This window comes from Papio anubis, chromosome 3, assembly GCF_008728515.1.
Source record: "Papio anubis isolate 15944 chromosome 3, Panubis1.0, whole genome shotgun sequence".
NCBI classification, from domain to species: domain Eukaryota; kingdom Metazoa; phylum Chordata; class Mammalia; order Primates; family Cercopithecidae; genus Papio; species Papio anubis.
Window position 1 is genome coordinate 7,642,332 of NC_044978.1, and position 20,729 is coordinate 7,663,060.

At 36.5% G+C, this 20,729-nt stretch overlaps 1 protein-coding gene and 1 long non-coding RNA gene across 10 annotated transcripts in view; one reads left to right on the forward strand and one right to left on the reverse strand.

Moving 5' to 3' along the window:
* LOC108585825 overlaps positions 1-19,674 on the forward strand; it is a 31,778-nt gene extending 12,104 nt beyond the window's left edge. The window contains exons 2-3 of one of the 2 annotated variants that reach the window (XR_002521889.2): positions 6,572-6,991; positions 18,530-19,674. This is a non-coding gene — a long non-coding RNA (uncharacterized LOC108585825). Of the gene's footprint in view, positions 1-6,571; positions 7,677-18,529 lie in introns of those variants that run through there. The other variant, XR_002521890.2, reaches the window with a different exon arrangement.
* The window catches only part of TENM3 (teneurin transmembrane protein 3), a 1,346,134-nt gene that overhangs the window by 661,285 nt on the left and 664,120 nt on the right, over positions 1-20,729 (reverse strand). The window lies entirely within an intron of this gene.

Sequence of the window (20,729 nt, forward strand, 5' to 3'; positions counted from 1 at the left end):
CCGCCTCATCCTCCCAAAGTGCTGGGATTACAGGCGTGAGCCACCGCGGCTGGCCTATAATGCATTTTATAATTCCTTTATCAATTTCTCTAAATAACGTTATATGCAACCCTCAGCACATCTTTTTGAATGATGATTGAAGGCTAGACTTACAGAAGATTTCAGCTCCAGAAAGATGGTTCCCTCCTCCATTATTAATCTATTCGGGATAAAGTAAAATCACTGTATTAAGGACTGAGCACAGTTTGGGTGTGATAAACATTTGTCTGATAAAAAATTTCCAGGAAGGCTGTAGCTGCTCCAGTGTTTAGCTTGTAGAAGTTGCTACCCCTCTTTGAATATCAGGGAAGTTAAACAAGGTGAATTGTGAGTTTGTTGCTATTTGAAATCACAAATCATTGAAAAACTGTCCACTAGAACACCTTAGGGAGTGAATGGCAGATAATAATGGTTTATTTGTGGTTGCAAAACAATAATGAACCTGTCTAATCAATTGTTCTGAATAGCAATAGATCACAGTGGAAGGAAAAATACACATCCTTATTGACCCCTTGTGCATTCTGTTACATTTCATTCTTGTGACTTTTGAATGGTTTCCTTTCATACTTAATCAGGCAGTGACAGATTAACCCTAAAATGGTTACACATAACTCTTCCTAAAGGCAGAATTTAATATAAATAACTGAAACCAGAGCAGAAAGTAAACCCAGTATCTTTGCCTTTTTATGGATATGATATATTCATGATAAAAATGCTAATATCAAATCTAAAATGAACATAAAATAAATCAATGCTAATCATGGGTGAGGTTTTTTTTTATTTAACAAAAGATTTAGTAAAATAACAAATTCATAATCATAAACAGAAAGAAAAATGAACTATGACCTGAACTCATTTTATCCATTTAGGTTTATCTTCTAACAGATGCATAGTAGTGTGGCCAAACATATTTTGCCATGATCTGCAATGACTGATAAACTATTAAATGATTGATTGTACTGGGCACATTAATTTTACATGTATGGACATGCCATATGTTCAGGGTTAAATTGTAGAAAGCAGTCTGTTCGTTCTGCACACCCCAACCTCCCCCACTACATTTAGAGTTTAGTGTTTACGTTAACACAGTTTATATAAGAGAGGTCTATTGAAATAAGTAGTTTAGATTCACTTATGCAGATGACCTGGCCAAAAACCCACTTGAAATACCAAGGGTCGCCATTATCACCAACAAACTGAACTGTTATCAAATAAGAATTTCATTTCATCCTGGGGTTAAATCTGCCACACAAGAAGTAATAGTCCTCTATCAGCTTCTCTTAAGATATTAAGAGAATCAAATGAGACAGAATGTTTAAACTTTAGAGGGTTAGAGTTTATTGTTAATTGATCTCTCATTTATCTAACCAATTATTTTCTTCTAGTTCAGCTTACGTAGGAAAAATTCAAAATAAATATAATGTAATTTGTGTGAAATGATGCTACAATCTTTCAGCTTCGTCTTAAACATTTTATCTAATACCAACTGTCCAGATCCAAAGATGAAATAAAAAAAGCATACAGGATTTATAAATGTTTGTTTTCTTTTTGTGGTAATATGTTATGTTGAGCCATTCCAGCTCATTCAACAACTACTTCTTTTACTTGGTAATGAAAATGTGCACACTGACTGAGGGAAATGTCTCTGACCAGTGAAGCAGATACCTCCAAAAGTGGCCTACATGGGGTTTGATGTGAAGCCTTAATTTATTGCACTGTCACTTAAACACATAGTACAATGGTTTTCATGACTGTTAATAATGTATTACTAAGTATTAATCAGCGATAAAAAGAAATGTGATTTGTATGTATGTAAGTTTGATCTATTTATCTTACTAGTATTGATCTGCTATGAGTTTTCTTTTTAGATATCAGATTTTGGTGAGAACCCCACTAATGGAATTTATGCCACATTCACCTAAAAAATTACTTTGCAGTATAGTATTTTAATTCAGTAAACCCTTTATTTAGAAATGTCATAATTTCTTTAACTCTATAACTAAATTTTCTCTAAATATAAAAATCTAGATTTAAATTAAATTGCACATTATTTTTGTAGTTATAATATCTGAGACTACCCTCTCTCTGAAGAATATTTTTAAAAAGAGTTGGCTTTGCCTAGATTTAGATAAAATATCGCAATCTAATTTGGAGTGGTAAACTATTCTGACATTTTAACTTCCTTGCAATTTTACGACTACGTTAGAAACTTTACAGTAAGAACAATAGTAGCCAACTCAATATAGATTTGTATACTGTATTTGGAGATACGCTCACATATACTTATCTATTTGTGTATCTATGTGTATATGCATGTGTCTGTGTATCTAGATCTCTTTCTCCTACTATAGTGTTATAGTTTTAAGCTAATTGTCTCTTGGGTGCATATAATCTTAAGGAAGACGCTTTTAAAACACTGCAATTGAACATTGACCTTCTTTTTCTTAATTTATTATTTACCTAATGCATACTTTTACCTATAAAAGAATCAGTGTAAGATGGAAAACTTTTAATTTGATTACTTATACATCAATTGCCAAAAGGCTTATTTCAGCAACATAAAGTACAACACTAACCTTTTTGTGGAATCCACTCTTTGATCGTCCTTTCCTAATTACCTATCTTTTGACACCTAAAGCTTTTAATTTCTGTTTTTTTCTTAATGGGTGATCTATTATATTCTTTCAAGGAAGGTGGTTCTGCTGATATGTTTGATAATTTCAGTTACTATGCTTTGTAACATTTTGATCATATAGAATCCTACACCTTCTAAATTTTTGATTCTTCTTCATTCAGGAAGCAGGAATTCTGAAGAGTAAATTCTGATTCATATTTGACAACACAGATTTGTGATACTCGAAAAATACCATGTTTCTCATATTTTCCTTCTCCTTGTATTATATATTATGAAATATAAATAGATTGCCATGTGTGTATTATAAATATTCTAAGCTAAATATCTGTAGGTATTAATTCAAATCATTTATACTTAACACAATTTATCTACTGCTGACTGCTGTTTGTGACTATGTGCATTAGCAACATTTTTTCACATGATATTTATTATGTGAATTTAAAACGATTTAATAGTCATATACTTTGCACAATGCTAGCTATCTGTTGCTTCAGGATGTAACCCTATTCCCACCTTTTTCCATGCTTTGTTGCCATCGATCTTTCTGGGTGGCCTCAAATTAAGGCATTTTCTTCCCTCATGACCTGCTTTAATTTTTTTTGGAATGTGAATAATTTTGATGATAGAATTAATTTGAGTGTGAAAATATGAGAGAAAAATGTCTATTACATTTTGCTCAAATTAATTGTCGATTTTGTGAAACTGGATAGTAATAACAAACCAACTTCTGTAATGCCAAATCAAAGGTAATTTCTGAAATTGATTTTTTGAGTTATATGAAGATTTAGTACAGTGCCAGGGATGAAGTGAAAAGTAACAATGATTACTTATTTGATGATAAATTTAGGAGAAAATATTCAATTCCAGTTATATATTTTAAAGGAGGATTTCCAAAATTCTCAAATTTACTAACTTCGTTCTTAGTGTTATACCACAGGGTGATGTGTCGTTTTAGAGACATGAAAAAAAGAACAGTAAGTTAATAATGAATTGTTCACTTTAAAGAAAACTCAAATCTTAATAGGGAAAAAGGAACAATAGAAGGGCTAGTTAAAATTGTTGAAAAGAAACAAGTACAGGCCAGGCACTGGTGGCTCATGCCTGTAATCCCAGCATCAATGGCTCATGTTTGTAATCCCAGCACTTTGGGAAGCTGTAGTAGGAGGATCACTTGAGTGCAGGAGTTCAAGACCAATCCAGGCAACACAGCGAGACCCATCTCTTAAAAAACTAAAACATAATAAAAGAAAGAAAGAAACAAGTACAAAACTCAAATGTTATTAATAGTTCATATGCTAATAGCATAACTACAAGATGATACTTTAAAAAATGCCTACATAGAAAAAAAAAGGATAAGGTAACATCCATTACAATTGGAAAATGGATTACCATATAAAATAGTGTTTCTGCATTTTTTCCACAGATTTTTACATAAAATATTTTATCCTTTTGACCAAAACAAAGTAAAACATCATTAATAATATGATTTGGTTATGTGAACCAATGAACTATATTATAAAGCATTACTATAATACTAAACAAACCTATTAAACTTCCTATAAAGAAATTAATTTTTTCACCTAAAGCAAATATTCATTTAATAACTTTTTGATTTATTTATTATACATATCCTGCTGAACTTATATTTAATTTCCTTAATGTCCAAATTTGGTCACAGTAAAATATACTTTAGCAAAAGAAAATTGACAAAGGGAAACAAGAACATTACGATTTTTTTTCCATCCCAAGTATATAAACTTTTCTGAATATCCTAGTTTGCATGCTATATAGACTATATATTATTTAAAACAAAATTGCAAAAACATTGCTTGCTTGATAACTCCAGTTTTGAAAGAGTCTTTCAGTAAACTTTGTTCTGCTCCAAGAGAACAGAGCTCCTTTTAAAATGCAGCAAATAGTTTCAGCATGATCTTTTCCTTTATGTTTTATTTAAAATGTTAATGGAGTAAATCCACAATTCACATAATTTATTTTGAAATACTTTTGTTCAGAATAATGCATCGTAAGAACCATGATATATAGGCAAGTTCCCTTAAAGAACATACATCAATTCAGTTCCCTTTTGAAGCGTATTGCAAATGCCCTCTAACAGGGCACAGCAACATTACATAAATCATCTTATATGAAAAATTAACATGACATCAAATATTTATAAATATTAATGTGTATGTTAATATAACCAAAGCTGTAACAAACAATCATAACCTTGCCAAGTTTCCTAGGACAGGCGCTGCTGATAATGATATCCATTATCTCTGGAGGAACGCACAATTATGAAAGTTATACACAGGATGCTATGTTTTTAGCTGCTTTTAAATTTACCCATTAGATGTCTACCTTACATGTAATATTAACCCTTTGCACACACATTCTTAAGAAATGTATAAGGCAGCTCATGTGGATAAATATTTTTAAAATCATTTTTATTTAATCATATACATGGAAAGTCCCTATATTTTAACATAACTTTATGCATAATTGCAGTATATGATGTCCTACAGAAAACTCACTTGGGGTTGATCTCATTAACCTGTGTTAAATACCACATATACATTTATACGTATGCATGCTACACCTTAAGAAAGCCACACTTTGCAAAGGTAGATTGGTGATTTGTGGCCATGCAATGTGATGTACTATGCTAGCTCCAGTCCCTCAGGAAAGTCTGTGTTGAGGATGGAGTGGGGATGGGGAGTTCTTGGGCTTCTCTGGGCTAGTAAGGTCAAGTCCATAGTTAAAATTTTTGGTGACTCACAGACCATAGGCATAGTCAGCCAGGTAAAGTTTTGCTTGGAGTTCTTTTTTCAGTTCAACTCTTTTTGTGGGTAGGGTGAGTCAATGGATAGTGTAGCAATGTGATTCAGACAGGAGAAAAGCACCACCATTTTATACATGTGCATATGGGGCAGGCTTAGGCAAGTCTGACTCAGAGTCCAACAGGTTTTCATAGGCACAGCAAGAAGATCATGTTAGAGGCCAAACATACTTCTGGATTGAAGATGTTTTGCTTCACCAAAAGAGAGTTCTTCAGTAAGCAGCATCTGAATCCACCTGTCTAAATCTGCGCCCAAGCCAGAGCATTCTTCATTTTAAAGCACCTAACTTCTATTTTCAGCCTGACTCCTCGGTATTACAAAGAGACTATTATTTTGTGGAAATAGACTCTGATGAGAGTGTGCCCTGCATCTCTTACAGGTGGAAATGGGTTTAGCCCTAGGTGTGGTGGAGGAGCGTGACCTTGTTTTCACATTACAGGTTTTTTGTACATCTCTGGGATCTACGACTGACTTTGGGGCATTTTGACTGTGGATAATAATGCTGATTCAACCTACTTACTCTCTGAAAAACTAAATATGGAATGAGTCATGTCTCAAGTGGTCAGAAAATGCCACTCAAAAATATCTTCCAATTAGAGATTCATTTTATTGCAGATATGTAAAAATAATATGGACTTTAGGTGGGATGTTCAGCCTGATACACATTTTAGTACTAATTGTTTTAATCAGATAAGACAGAAATACTTATCTGGTATCATTTTTTAAGTGGGTCAGAAGTTTGAATGGGATGCAAAGAAAAAGGGTGAATTAGAGTAGGCATTCCTTTGTTACTTGTTAATTTAAATATGTATTTTAGACATACGCTTTCAAATCCCCCAAATTGCATTGTCATATTTTGCTACCAGCAATTTTATGCTCTGTATTTTCATTTATTTTTGGCCCCTATGGACTCATTCCCAACATCTCCAGCGGTTAGTTATTACTTCTATCTTTAAAGTTAAAAAAGGCAAGGAGCGGGGACTTTTTCTTGATTTCCCCGTCAGCTACTCCCTCTTTTTTGTTTTATTTTATTTTACTTTCTTTATTTACTCTTTTTTAGGAAAACTCCTTGAAGGGCTTGCCTATGCTGGATGTTTCTAAATGTTCTACTCTCATCTCCTTTAAATCCAATGAAAGTTTTATCATCACCATTCCACAGAAACCAGTTTTGTCAAGATGGCCCAAGATCTCCATGCTGCTAAATCCTAAGGTCAATTTTAAGCCTTCATTTTACAGTGGCATTCCCCCTTATCCACAGGGAATAAGTTTCAAGACCCCAGTAGATGCCTGAAACTGGGATTATTACCAAATCCTATGGATCCTATGTTAAAGGAAGCACTTTGCGGTTTCTCTTTGGCAGATCTGAATTGCTAGCCTGACTACTTGCACACTTGGGGGCCATCAGTAAGTAAAATAAGGGTGACTTGAACAGAAGCACTGCGATACCACAACAGTTGATCTGATAACCGAGACGGAAGGGGTGAGTAGCATAGACAGTGTGGACAACGGGAAGATTCACCACCCTAGCTGGACAGTGAGATTTCATCCCACTGCTCTGACCAGTGTGCCATTTAAAACTCATGAATTGTTTATTTCTGGAACTTTCTATTAAATATATTCAGACTGTAGTTGACTGCAGTTGAACTGAAACATCAGGAAGTGAAACTGCAAAAAAGTGGGAGGGGACTTATCATACTTGAATCCATCAGGTCACAGCTTCTCACTTCCTCCGCCTGCACACTTTCCTTCATTTGGCTTTCTGGACACCGTTCTCTCCTGATTTTTCTACTTCACTGGCCACTCCTTTTCAGCCTCCTTCACTGATTCTTATTCTCACAGTTTTAGTGTTGCCCCAGGGCTCAGCCTTTGTTCTTTCTTAATTTTTCTAGACTCACTCCCTTGGTGAACAACACCCTAGTCTTGCGGCTTTAAGTGCAGGTTATATGCTGACATCTCCTATACTTACATTTCCAGTTCAGATCTCTCTTTCTCTTCTTAACTTCAGATTCACATATGAAATTATCTACTCAACTTTTCCACTTGATTGTCTAAATGGGTAGTTTCAGCAGGGTGCTGTGGCTTATGCCTGTAATCCCAGCACTTTGGGAGGCCAAGGCGGGTGGCTCACCTGAGGTAAGGAGTTTGAGACCAGCCTGACCAATATGGTGAAACCCCATCTCTACTGAAAATACAAAAATTAGCCGGGCATGGTGGCGTGCACTTGTAGTCCCAGCTACTTGGGAGGCTGAGGCGGGAGAATTGTTCGAACCCAGGAGGCGGAGGTTGCAGTGTGCCAAGATCAGGCCATTGCACTCCAGCCTGGATGACAGAGCAAGACTCCGTCTCAAAATAAATAAATAAATAAATAAAAATAATAAATACACAAATAAATGGGTAGTTTGAAATAAAAACTCTTGAACTCTAAAACTAACTCCTTCTGCAGTCTTTCCCATCTCAGTCAATGGCAGCGCCAACACTTCAAGTTATTCCAGACAAAACCCTTGGTGATCTTATTTGACTCCCCTACGCTGTCACTCTTCTCCTCTAATTAATCAGGAAATATAGGTGTACTTGTTTTATTGTTCTTTGCAGAAATCACATATTTACAAATTGAAAGTTTGTGGTAACCCTAAGTTGAGCAAGTCTAATGGCACCATTTTTCCAGCAGCATGTACTCACTTCATGTCTCTGTGTCACAGTTTGGTAATTATAGCAACATTTCACATTTTTCATGATTATTATATCTGTTATGGTGATCTGTGATCTTTGATGTTACTGTTGTAATTGTTTGGGGTGCTATGAGCCATGCCCATATAAGACTGCACACTTCATCAATAAATGTTGTGTGTTCTGATTACTCCACTGATTGGCTGCTTCCCCATCTCTCTCCCTCTTCTCAGGCCCATCTAGTCCCTGAGACACAAGAATATTGTCTTTAGGCTAGTTATTAACCCTGCAATGGTCTCTAAGTGTTCAAGCGAAAGGAAGAGTTGCACATCTCTCACTTACGTCAAAAGCTAGAAATGATTAAGCTTAGTGAGGAAGGCAGGTACAAAGCAAAATCAGTCAAAAGCTGAGTCTCTTGTGCCAAAGTTAGTCAAGTTAAGAATAAAAAGGAAAAGTTCTTAAAGGAAATAAAAAGTGCTACTCCAGTGAAAACTCATGAATAATAAAAAAGTGAAACAGCTTCCCTGCTGATACAGAGAATGTTGTAGTGGTCTGGATAGGAAAAAACAGAAACAACAACAACAACAAAAGACCAGCCACAAAATTCCCTTAAGCCAAAGCCTAGTCCAGAGCAAGGCCATACATTTCTTCAATTTGAAGAAGGCTGAGAGAGACAAGGAAGTTGCAGTAGAAAAATGTGAAGCTAGCAGAGGTTGGTTCAAGAAGCTGGTTTAAGGAAAGAAACCACTTCCATGACATAGAAGTACAAGGTGAAGCAGCAAGTGCTGATGGAGAAGCTACAACAGGTTATCCAGAAGGTCTAGCTGAGGTCATTGATGAAGACTACACTAAACAACAGATTTTCAATGTGGATGAAAACAGCTGTGCATGGGAAGATGATGCCACCTCGGACTTTCATAGCCAGAGAGAATTCAGTGCCTGGCTTTCAAGCTTCAGAGGACAGGCTGACTCTCTTCTAAGGAGCTAATGCAGCTAGTTACTTGAAGTTTTTCATTCATTTATCATTCCAAAATTCCTAAGGCCTTTAACATTATGCTAAATTTACTCTGCCTGTGTTCTGCAAAAGGAATAAAACCTGGATGACAGCACATCTGTTTACACCATGGTTTATTGGAAATTGTGAGACCACTGTTGAGACCTACTGCTCAGAAAAAATGATGCCTTTCAAAATATGACCATTCACTGATAACATACCTGGTCACCCAAGAGCTCTGATGGAGATGCACAAGAGATAAATGTTTTTTCATGCCTGCTAATACCACATCCATTCTGCAGTCCATCAGTCAAGGAGTAATTTCAACTTTCAAGTCTTATGATTTAAGAAATACATTTTGCAAGACTGTCACTGCCATAGATTGTGATTCCTCTGATGGATCTGGACGAAGTCAGTTGAAAACCTTCTGGAAAAACTTCGCCATTCTAGATCCTATTAAGAACATTTGGGAGGAGGTCAACATTAACAGGAGTTTGAAAGAAGTTGATTCCAACCCTTATGGATGACTTCGAGCATTTCAAGACTTCAGTGGAGTAAGTCACTGCAGACGTAGTAGAAATTAAAGAGAAATAGAAGTGGAGGCTGAAGATGAGACTGCATTGCTGCAATCTCATCATCAAACTTGAACAGATAAGGAGTTGCTTCTTATGGAAGAGCAAAGAAAGTCGTTTCTTGAGAGGAAATTTACTCCTGGTGAAGATGTTGTGAACATTGTCAAAATGACAATAAAGGATTTACAATATTCCACACACTTAGTTAATAAAGCAGTGGAAAGGTTTGAGAGGATTGACTCCAATTTTGAAAGAAGCTCTGCTATAGGTAAAATGCTATCAAATAGCATCACACACTATGGAGAAATCTCTTGTGAAAGGAAGAAGTAATCAATGGGGCAACCTCACTGTTGTCTTATTTTAATACATTGCCACAATCACCCCAACCTTCTGCACCTACCACCCTGGTTAGTCACTAGCCATGAACACTGAGGCAAGACTCTCCACCAGCAAAAATATTATGACTTGCTAAAGGCTCAAATGATCTTTAGAATTTTTTAGCAATAAAATTAAAAAATTAAGGTATGTACATTGTTTTTTAGACATAATGCTATTAAACATTTAATAGTATAGTGTAAACATAACTTTTATATGCACTGGGAGACCAAAAGAAATGATGTGACTCACGTTATTGTGATATTAGCTTTATTGCAGTGGTCTTTATTGAAGTGGTCTTTAGCTGTACATTAAAAGCATATCCAGAATCTAACCTAGTATTACCACTTCCATAGTTATTATCCTTAGCCACCATCATTTTTTTGCCTATGTTATTGCAATAGCCCAACTACTCTCATTATATCTACACCTGCCTCCTTATTGTCTATATTCTCAATCCAGAAGCCAGAGTGCACCTTTTAAAATGTGACTCAGAGGCCAGGCGGGTTGGCTAACGTCTGCAATCCCAGCACTTTGGGATGCCGAGATGGGTGGATCACTTGATCAGTAGTTCGAGACCAGCCTGGCCAACATGGTGAAACCCTGTCTACTAAAAATACAAAAGTTAGCCAGGTGTGGTGGTGGGTGCCTGTAATCCCAGCTACTCAGCAGGCTGAGCCAGGGTAATCACTTGAACCTGGAGGGCGGAGGTTGCAGTGAACTGAGATCATGCCACTGCACTCCAGCCTGGGCAACAGTGCGAGACTCCATCTCAAAAAAAAAAAAAAAAATTAAATAAAAATAAAATGTAAGTCAGAGCATGGCATGCCTTTGATCAAAATCCTGCAATACATATACAAGTCAGTCAGAGCGAAAGCCATGGTCCTGTAATATCTTACTAGGTCTTGCATGATCTGATCCTCTGTTACCCCTTTGACCTCCACTTCTAGAACCTTCCTCCATTTTTATTACACTCCGAGAATCCTGGTCTGCTTACTCTCCCTTGAACACGTCAGGCATACTTGGTACCGGACACTGGCTACTCACTTGCTCAGAACAGTTTTCATGCACCCCCTCACTTCTTTTTATGACTTCCTTGAAGTCTGTATTCAAATTTCCTTTTCTCAAGGAAGTTTCATTTGACTACCCTTTTTAAAATTGCAAATGACCCTTCTTCCAACCACCAGTACTGATCCCACACACCCTGCTTTGTCGCAAATATATTTTCATAGCTCTTATTACTTTATAACATTCTAGATAATTTACCTATTTGTTACATATATGTATACATACACATATACATATATGCATACATACAAATACATGTGTATATACACACACTTCTATATGTACACAACACACATATGTGTATGTACATATGTATAGTTGTGCATCGCATGGCAGAGATACATTCTGAGAAATGCCTCCTTAGGTCATTTCATCATTGTGTAAACATCACAGAGTGCAATTACACAAACCTAGATAGTACGGCCTACTATACATCTGGGCCATATGGTAGGGCCTATGGCTCCTAGGCTACAAACCTGTATAGCATGTGACTATATTAAGTACTGTAGGCATTTAACACAATGGTAAGGAATTGTGTATCTAAGCACATCGAAATACAGAAAGGTTCAGTGCCTGAACCTCTCTTCAAGGGACTGTCCAAAACTAAAGAAGAGAAAGGAGTGTGTGTGTGTGTGTGTGTGTGTGTGTGTGTCTGTGCATACATGTGTGTATTTGTGTGGTAATGAAAAAACTGTCAGTGGACTCACAATTTTAGAATCCCAGCAATTTGAGAGGCTGAGGCAGGAGGATCACTTCAGTCTAGGAGTTTGAGACCGGCTTGGGCAACACATGGAGACCATGTTTGTACAAAAAATTATAAAATTAACGAGGCACAGTGGTATGTACTTGCATTGCCAGTTACTTGGGGAGCTGAGGTGGGAGGATTGCTTGAGCCCAGGAGTTTGAGGCTGCAGGGAGTCTTGATCATGTCACTGCACTCCAGCCTGGATGACAGAGCAAGACCCTATCTAAAATGAAATAAACTGTGTTTTTTTCCATAGTTTCTGATCTGCCATTTAAGGAGCTTAGAAGTCTCCACTCTGTCCTAACAAGAGAAAAACACTGAATGAACTGAAAATCAACCACTTTTTTAGGTCCCTCAAAGAAGGGAGGTCACAGGGAAAGCTGCTGCCCCAAAATTTGGAGAGAGAAACAAGAGAATTGTGATTCTCTGTATCTGTGGAGCAGAAACCCACCTGCAGAAACCTCTGCTGGAACCAGTGCCAGGGAAGTAAACCTGAACAGTAACTGATGAATTGCTGAAGGCTCCATGTGGACAAGTCTGAGAGATAAAAACTCCAGGGAGACTCAGTCATGGGGGTCTTCACACTTGTGAGTTTTAAGAGCTCTACCAGGCCTTCCTGGTGAATATAGGAGAAATATTTCTTTGTGTTTCCAGAAGGGAGAGAGGAAAAGGAGCCATTTCGAAATATATCAGAGCATTTTGTTTTTCTTAACAAGTTCTGCCCTCAGGAGAAACTTTTACCAGATCCTAACTTGCTGGAATTTAGTCAGAGCCTTATCTACCTGGGGGAAGGGAAATACTCATCTCTAGCGCCCTCCAATCATTCTCTCCCACCCAAGGGAGGGAGGACTGAGAAGCATTGGTGACAACAGTTCCAGTCCAAAGGCACAGACTTACTGAAAGACTGAGACCCTGTCATGGGACTACAGAATGCTTCCTCTCCCCTGACACCTGACCACCACATTGCTAAAGGCCTAATTTTTGCAGTTCTTTTGTACCCAGGACATTATGTCTGCCTTTCAACAAGCTACAGATCAAATCTCTCATGAGCATAGAGACAAAAATCTTCAACAAAGTATTAGCAAATCAAACCCAACAATGTATAAACAGTATTATATACCACATCCTAGTGGGGTTTATCCCAGGTATGTAAGGCTGGTTCAACAATCAATTAGTGTAATCCATCGCATTGACAAGCTAAAGAAGAAAATTTACGTGATCATTTTCATAGATGCAGAAAAGACATATGATAAAATCTAACACCTATTCATAATGAAAAACTCTCAGTAAACTAGGAACAGTGAGAAACGTTCTCAATTCTTAAAAATCTACAAAAAATGGTCAGGTGGGGGGACCTGGCACAATTACAGGCTCATGCCTGTAATCCCAGAACTTTAGGAGGCCAAGAAGGGTGCGATGCTTGGGGCCAGGAGTTCAAGATCAACTTGGCCAACATAGCTAGACCCCCATCTCTAAAAACATAAATAATAAAATTTAAAAATCTACAACAACAACAAAAAGACCCTACAGCTAACATTATACTTCATGGTGAGAAACTTGAAGCTTTCCCACTAAGATCAGGAACAAAGCAAGCCTGTCCTCTCTAACTACTGCTTTTCATCATTGTACTTGAAGTACTAGCTAATGCAATAAGACAAGAAAGGCAAATAAAATGTATGTTGATTGGGAATGAAGAAATGATACTGTCTCTGTTCATGGGTGACATGATTGTCTGCACAGAATCTGAAAGAACTGACAAAAAGACCTGGAATTAGTAAGTGATTAATGATAATCATTATAATTATAATTATAACAAGTTTGCAGGAAACAAGTTTAATATGCAAAAATTGATCACTTTTCTATATAGCAGCAATTAACAGCACATTAATTTGAAAATAAAAATGCATTATCACATACATTAGCACCTAAAAAATGAAGTACTTAGGTTTAAAGCTACAAAACTCTGATTTAAGATATCAAAGAAGAAATATATAAATGGAGAAATTACTCATGGATAAGAAGAATAAATATTTTCAAGATGTCAGTTCTTCCCAACTTGATCCATAGATTCAATTCAACTGCAATTAAATCTTAGCAAGTTTTTTTGTGTATAACTTAGAATTGACAAACTGATTCTAAAGTTTATATGGAAAAAAATATCCAGAATATTAAAGAAGAAGAGCAAAGTCAGAGAACTGATGCTATTCAACTTCAAGACTTACTAGAAAGCCACAGTAATCAAGAAAGTGTGGTGTTGGTGAAAGAATAGACAAATATATCTATGGAACAGAAGAGAAAGTTGAGAAACAAATCTATATAATTATAGCTTGCTGATCTTCAACAACGGAGCAAAAGCAATACAGTGGAGCAAAGATATTCTTTTCAACAATGCTGGAACAACTGGACATCCACATACAAAAAAAATCAGTCTAGACACACACCTCACAATGTTCACAAAAATTAACTAAAAATGGGTCAGGGACCTATATATAAAGTGTAAAACTGTAAAACTCCTAGTAGATAACACAAGAGAAAATCTCAGTGACCTTGGGTCTGGCAATGACTTATTAGATACAACACCAAAGACCATCATCCATGCCTTTATCAATAAATATGATCAAGAAAGAATTGATAAGCTGGGATTTACTAAACTTAAAATATTTTGCTCTGCAAAAGACAGTGTCAAGATAATGAAAAGAGAAGCCACAGACTGGAAGATATTTTGCAGAAGACACAGCTGATGAAGAACTGTTATCCAAAGTATACAAAGAATATCTGAAACTCAACAGTAAGAAAATGAACAACCTGATTAAAAATTGGGCCAAAGATCTTAGACACTACACCAAGGAAGATACACAGATGGCAAGTAGGCATATGAAAAGATATTCAACATTATATATAATTTGGGAAATGCAAGTTAAAGCAATGAGATACTACTACACAACTATTAGAATGGCCAAAATCCAAAACACTGATGGTACCAAATGCTGGTGAGAATGTAGAGCAACAGGAACTTTCATTTATTGCTGCTGGTAATGAAAAGTGGGACACTTTGAAAAACACTTTGTTCGTTTCTTGCAAAATCAAGCACACTCTCCAAAACTTGCAAACAACCAATGTGTCCTTTAGTAGTTGATTGAATAATTAAATGTGGTATATCCCAATCATGGAATATTATTCAGTGCTAAAAATAAATGACCTATCAGGCCATGAAAAGACACAGAAGTTGTATTAGTCTGTTCTCACGCTGCTGTGAAGAAATACCTGAGACTGGATAATTTAAAAAGGAAACAGGTTTAATTGACTCACAGTTCTGCATGGCTGGGGAGGCCTCAGGAAACTTACAATCATGATGGAAGGTACCTCTTCACAGGGCAGCAGGACAGAGAATGAGTGCCAGCAGGGAAATGCCAGACACTTATAAAACCATGTCATGTCAACATCACAACTCACTCACTATCATGAGAACAGCATGGGGGAACTACCCTCATGATCAAATCCCTTCCTACTGGGTCCCTCCCATAACACGTGGAGATTATGGGAACTACATTCAAGATGAGATTTGGGTAGGGACACAGCCAAACCATATCAGAAGTCACTTCAATACATATTACTGAGTGAAAAAAGCCTATCTGAAACGGCTACATACTATATGATTCCAACTATATGACATTCTGGAAAAGGCAAAACTATGGAGACAATGTAAAGATTTATGGTTGCCACAGTTTTGGGGGAGCAAGGCATGCATAGGCTGAGCACAGAGGATTTTTAGGGCGCTTAAACTATTCTGTATGTTCTACAATGGTGGATACATGTCATTATATATTTGTCCAAACTGATAGAATGTACACACAAGAGTGAACCCTAATGTAAACTATGGACTTTGGGTAATAATGATGTGTCATCAATGTAGGTTCATTGATTGTACAAATGTACCACTGTGTTGTGGGATATTGATTGCAGAGGAGGTTGTACCTGTGTGGGGACAGAGGATATATGGGAACTCTGTATTTTCTGCTTGATTTTGCTGTGAATGTAAAACATCTCTAAAAAATACAACAAATTAATTTTTAAAAAACCTAACTGGTGACTTTGGCCATATCTTTTATTTTTCTGGGCCTCAGTCTTCTCATTGATAAAATGAGAGTGCTGGACTATATCAATGTCCATTGAGTCAAATGATAACATGGATTGTATGAACCAGAGAAGTAATAGGAAGAAAATGGAACCAAGCTAAAACCATTGCTGCCAAGGAGTGGCTGGGGCAAAGGGTGAATGGGAAAAGAGAAAGCTGCCTTGCTAGCCTGAAAATTTTTACATGGAAAACATTGAACTAGATATCCTTTGAAATTCTGTTATCAAAGTCTATCAGGTGTTTTCTTAACCTAGAATTTTCTCTGTCTCCCATTCCCAGCCTTGGGGAAAGCCTACTTCTCATTGAGTACAAGATCAAGGCAACTCTATAGCACTTAACTAATGTTTCAACTATTGTGCTGGTCATATTGAGCCTGATACATTTAAGACACCCAAAGAATAATTATTGAATGAATAACTGGACTATTACTGTTTTATATATTTAACTTTCTATCATAATTTGTAAGTTTTTCAAGGGTAGGGACTCCAAGTCTTATAATTTTTCTGTTTCCAGCACCCAGGGTAGTATGTGAAATAACAAGCATTCAACAATTGTTTCTTGAATTTTCTGAATATAGATATAGAGGAAACTGGCAACAAGTGGAAGGACTGGAGGGTTTGTAGATTTTTTTTTTTTTTTGAGACTGAGTCTCACTCTGTCGCCTAGGCTGGAGTGCAGGGGCATGATCTTGGCTCACTGCAACCTGTGCCTCCTGGGTTCAGGTGATTCTTCTGCATCAGCCTCCTGAGTAGCTGGGATTACAGGCACCCGACACCATGCCCGGCTACTTTTTGTATTATTCCAGAGATGGGGTTTCACCATGTTGGCCAGGCTCGTCTCGAACTCCTGACCTCAAGTTATTTGCCTGCCTCAGTCTCCCAAAGTACTGGAATTATAAGTGTGAGCCACTTTGCCTGGCTGGATTTGTGGATTTTGTTCATGTATTACCTATTTTAAAAAATAAAATAGTTTACCTTAGAGTCCTAGCCAAAAATAAATAAATAAAATAGTATATGTATACACACTAAGCATAATTTCATTTGTATATGTTGCATGTATTTCATATAAACAACTAAACACAAATCTAGTGTTATCTCTAAAATGGGGATTTAACCAAATAAGTACCCACCTGGCCTAAATCTACTAAAGAAAACACATGCTCATATAAATTTTCCTTAATAGAAGATGTTTATTACTTATACATTTTAATAGAGGTATCTATGTCTGTCTTTTTACATCTATAAACATATATATTATATAATCAATCTTTAGTGTCAGTTCATTAGAATTTATACCTTCATATCTGAAATTTAATGGTATGTCAATATGAATTGTGGCCAAGAAGAAAAGAAAAAAAGAAGTTCCCCAAAAACGATTGGAATAAAATTCTAAAAATAAATAAATAAATAAATAAAACGAAAAGAAGAAGGAGAAGGAGGAAGAGGAGAAAAAGCAAGGGGATTATTAATATTTTGAGTGTTTTAAATGTAATAGTTGTCAAAAAATTCTCAGACTGAATTCTATGCATTTCATTCATAGGAACTTCATAGTTGTCAAAAAATTCTTGGACTAAATTTTATGCATTTCATTCATAGGAACTTCTAAAATTCTTTCTCAACAACTGCTTTTAATTCTAACCACTGCACATGATTCTAACAAACCGATTATATGGCTTTGAAATGCATAGTGGTTTAGATACAGAAAATCAGAGAGTCTTCCTATTGAAATGAGGCATTGAAAAGAGGAAAACTGATGCCAAAACTGTTAAAAGCAGATAGAATTACTCAAACTTTAGTTACCATAAAGGGCAAATATCTGGACATTCTTTGGTATTTTCCAAGAACTACATTGTACAATATTTATAAAGATGATCCTGCATCATTGGGGAAAAAAATAAATTATAAGTATATCTTAGCATATTCTGGTGAAGAAATTTGGAAACAATTCACTTAAATAGAGTCCCATCCAAATGTTTAAAAGTAGCGAAAGTGAATCACTTCTTGATGTTTTCTGAATGTTTCTTGATGCTTAAAGTAAAAAAAAATCTTACTTTAATTAATTCTCTCTCCCTTTACGTCTCCCTCTTCTCCTTCTCTCTTGTCCACACGCCCCCCATTCCTCCACCCTGCACTTCTCCCACCACACACACATTTGCTTACTTGGTGTTTGACTTGTTTCAGACTAACTTTGCTAGCATGGTGGGCTTATATTTTAAGAAAATACCGATGTAATGAGATTTTGGTACTTGAAAATAATCTAACATTTTCATTTCATATATTAAAAAATGCATTGGTATATATTCATTATTCATTTAAGTCCAGTCAACTCTCAATTATCTCAGGTAATAGAGAGGAAGGATAGAAGGAACAGGTGAAATCTATTCCTACTCCCCAAACACAATTTTCAATCTCCTCTCTGAGTTCTTTACAAGACAGTGATACCTCCTTTCCCCTTCTTTGTAGACGCATTTCAATTGTGGAATGACCTTAAGAAAAACAACCCAAGAGAAAAAGAGAAGCAAGCACATGGATGATCTCAAATCGCTTTAAAATTAAGATGGCAAATGAAATCTTTAAGTCTACTGAAAGAAAACAAACTGAAATGATTTTTCCAATACTGTCTCTGGAAGCACAAGTCACTTCCAGATAAAACAGTTGTTTGTCCTTTGTTAAACTGCACCAACTATTTTTGCAAACCATTTAATCATTTAAAAAGCCAGCTTTTTATAAGTATAAATGTATCTTAACCTTCAGAATAGCAGTTAGATTTTTAGCGTGAATGTCTTTATACATTTTATAATCTGCAGATGAGGAGGGCCAATAAGACTTTGTTTAATAACATTATTAAATACTGAATTAACAAAGTCTTACAAGCCTGTCATCCAGACTGTCAGCAGTAGAACAGGCCTCCTAGCTGTTCCTTAACTAGCAATAATATTGACCTTTTTACTAAGTGTGAACAGCATTTATCCAGGGGAGGAATCAATATCGAGCTGAAACTCCAAGGTCTTAATAGCTAATCCTAAAAAACATCACTCAGTGGAGATTCTGGGATGGCAATTAGCATAAATGTAAAAATGAAAAGATCAGGTAAACAAATGTGCTCAACTTCGTATACGGTTTTTATATTTGGCATTTATTGAACACGGAGGAGAATGGGAAACAGAACTGGAAGACTGCTCTTTGTTTTCCTAGAAAAGCTGCATTGAGTAGAGTAAAATAAAATCCTTTTAGACACATAGAAAATTACACTATGATTTGACACCTATTGTGCTGAGGGCTGTCAATAAATTGATTACTTTCTCTGTGAAGACCCAATGAAATCCTATAAACTAGTGTTAACTTCGAGGCTACAAAGGGTCAGAATATTTTAAAACACTGTTAGTGATAATGCCTTTTCTCCTTCATCTGAAGAACCTAGTCAAATGAGTGTTGTGTACAAAAGTCTGTTTTCCCCACAAGGTGATGAGGGGAGGGAAGAGGGTCAGTCCGTGAATGTGGCTGAGAAACTGTCCTAAGATAAATCATGGCAGCTCATCTGTGGGGTTGGGGGCGGGCGCTATACTCTATTTGTGGTCAGGTCAATAAAAGTCAAATATTTGGAAGAAAGGAGAAAAATGTAGTCTTTCATATTTTATTTTTTAGAGAGAGGATTTCCCTCTGTCGCCCAGGCTGGAGTGCAGTGGCATAATCATAGCTCACTGTAGCCTGGAACTCCTGGGCTCAAGCGGTCTTCCTGCCTTGGTTTCCCAAAGCGTTGGGATTACAAGTGTGAGCAACCCTGTCCAGCCAGTAATTTTTTAAAATGTAAAAAGAGAAGAAAGAAGAGTGTATACCATGGATGGAATTTTTCTAGCTTTATGGTCAAGATTTTAAGAACTGAGAAAACGTGTTACTTGTGGCCCAGGCTGGGGTCTTGAGAGATAAGCTGGATAAAATGTTAACTCTATTTACAACCAGTTGGTCACCAATCCTTCCTCTATGGCTTCACCTTCCTAAGTAAATCTGTTACAACAAACAGAGCTTGGATTCTCCAGCCATTCTTAAGGTATGTCAAGATAGCCTCCTTCAAGATAAGGAAATGAATCCCTTACAACTGCCTTCCTTGAAATGGGGAAACTGGCTTTCGGTGGCAGAATCCCAATGGTATGTTAGAAAATCAAGGACCTAAGGAAAAAGCTCCTTTGCCATCTACCCATAGAAGCATGTCCATTTGCGGGTCCACATTTGTCTCAGTGTGTTATCTTTCCATTGCACGTGCATCCATAAACACTTTCTCCTCTTTCGTGAATATGAACATCCTTCTTCAATTGAGTACATGCCCTTTAAAAAGGTGTTCTGTATTTGGCTTTCAAGAATCTGGCCATTCTAGACAAAAAGGCACCAGAGGAGTTCCTCTGATTTATCATGTCTATGATCCATGAATTAAAAGGCCTCAGTGGGTGAGACCATTATGGTTTTATTGCTTCTGGAAGCCGAGTACTACAGAGTGTGTGAAGAGAAGCTGGCATTAATGCCTGAACAATGAAAGTCCCTAAATGCGGATTTACCTGTCAGACTGAATTGGCTCTGAAAGAATGATTTTAAAAAACTTGTATATCCAGATATAGAGTGTTTGTATTCCAAAGTTTTAATAAAAATCTACACAATTTTCATATGAAAC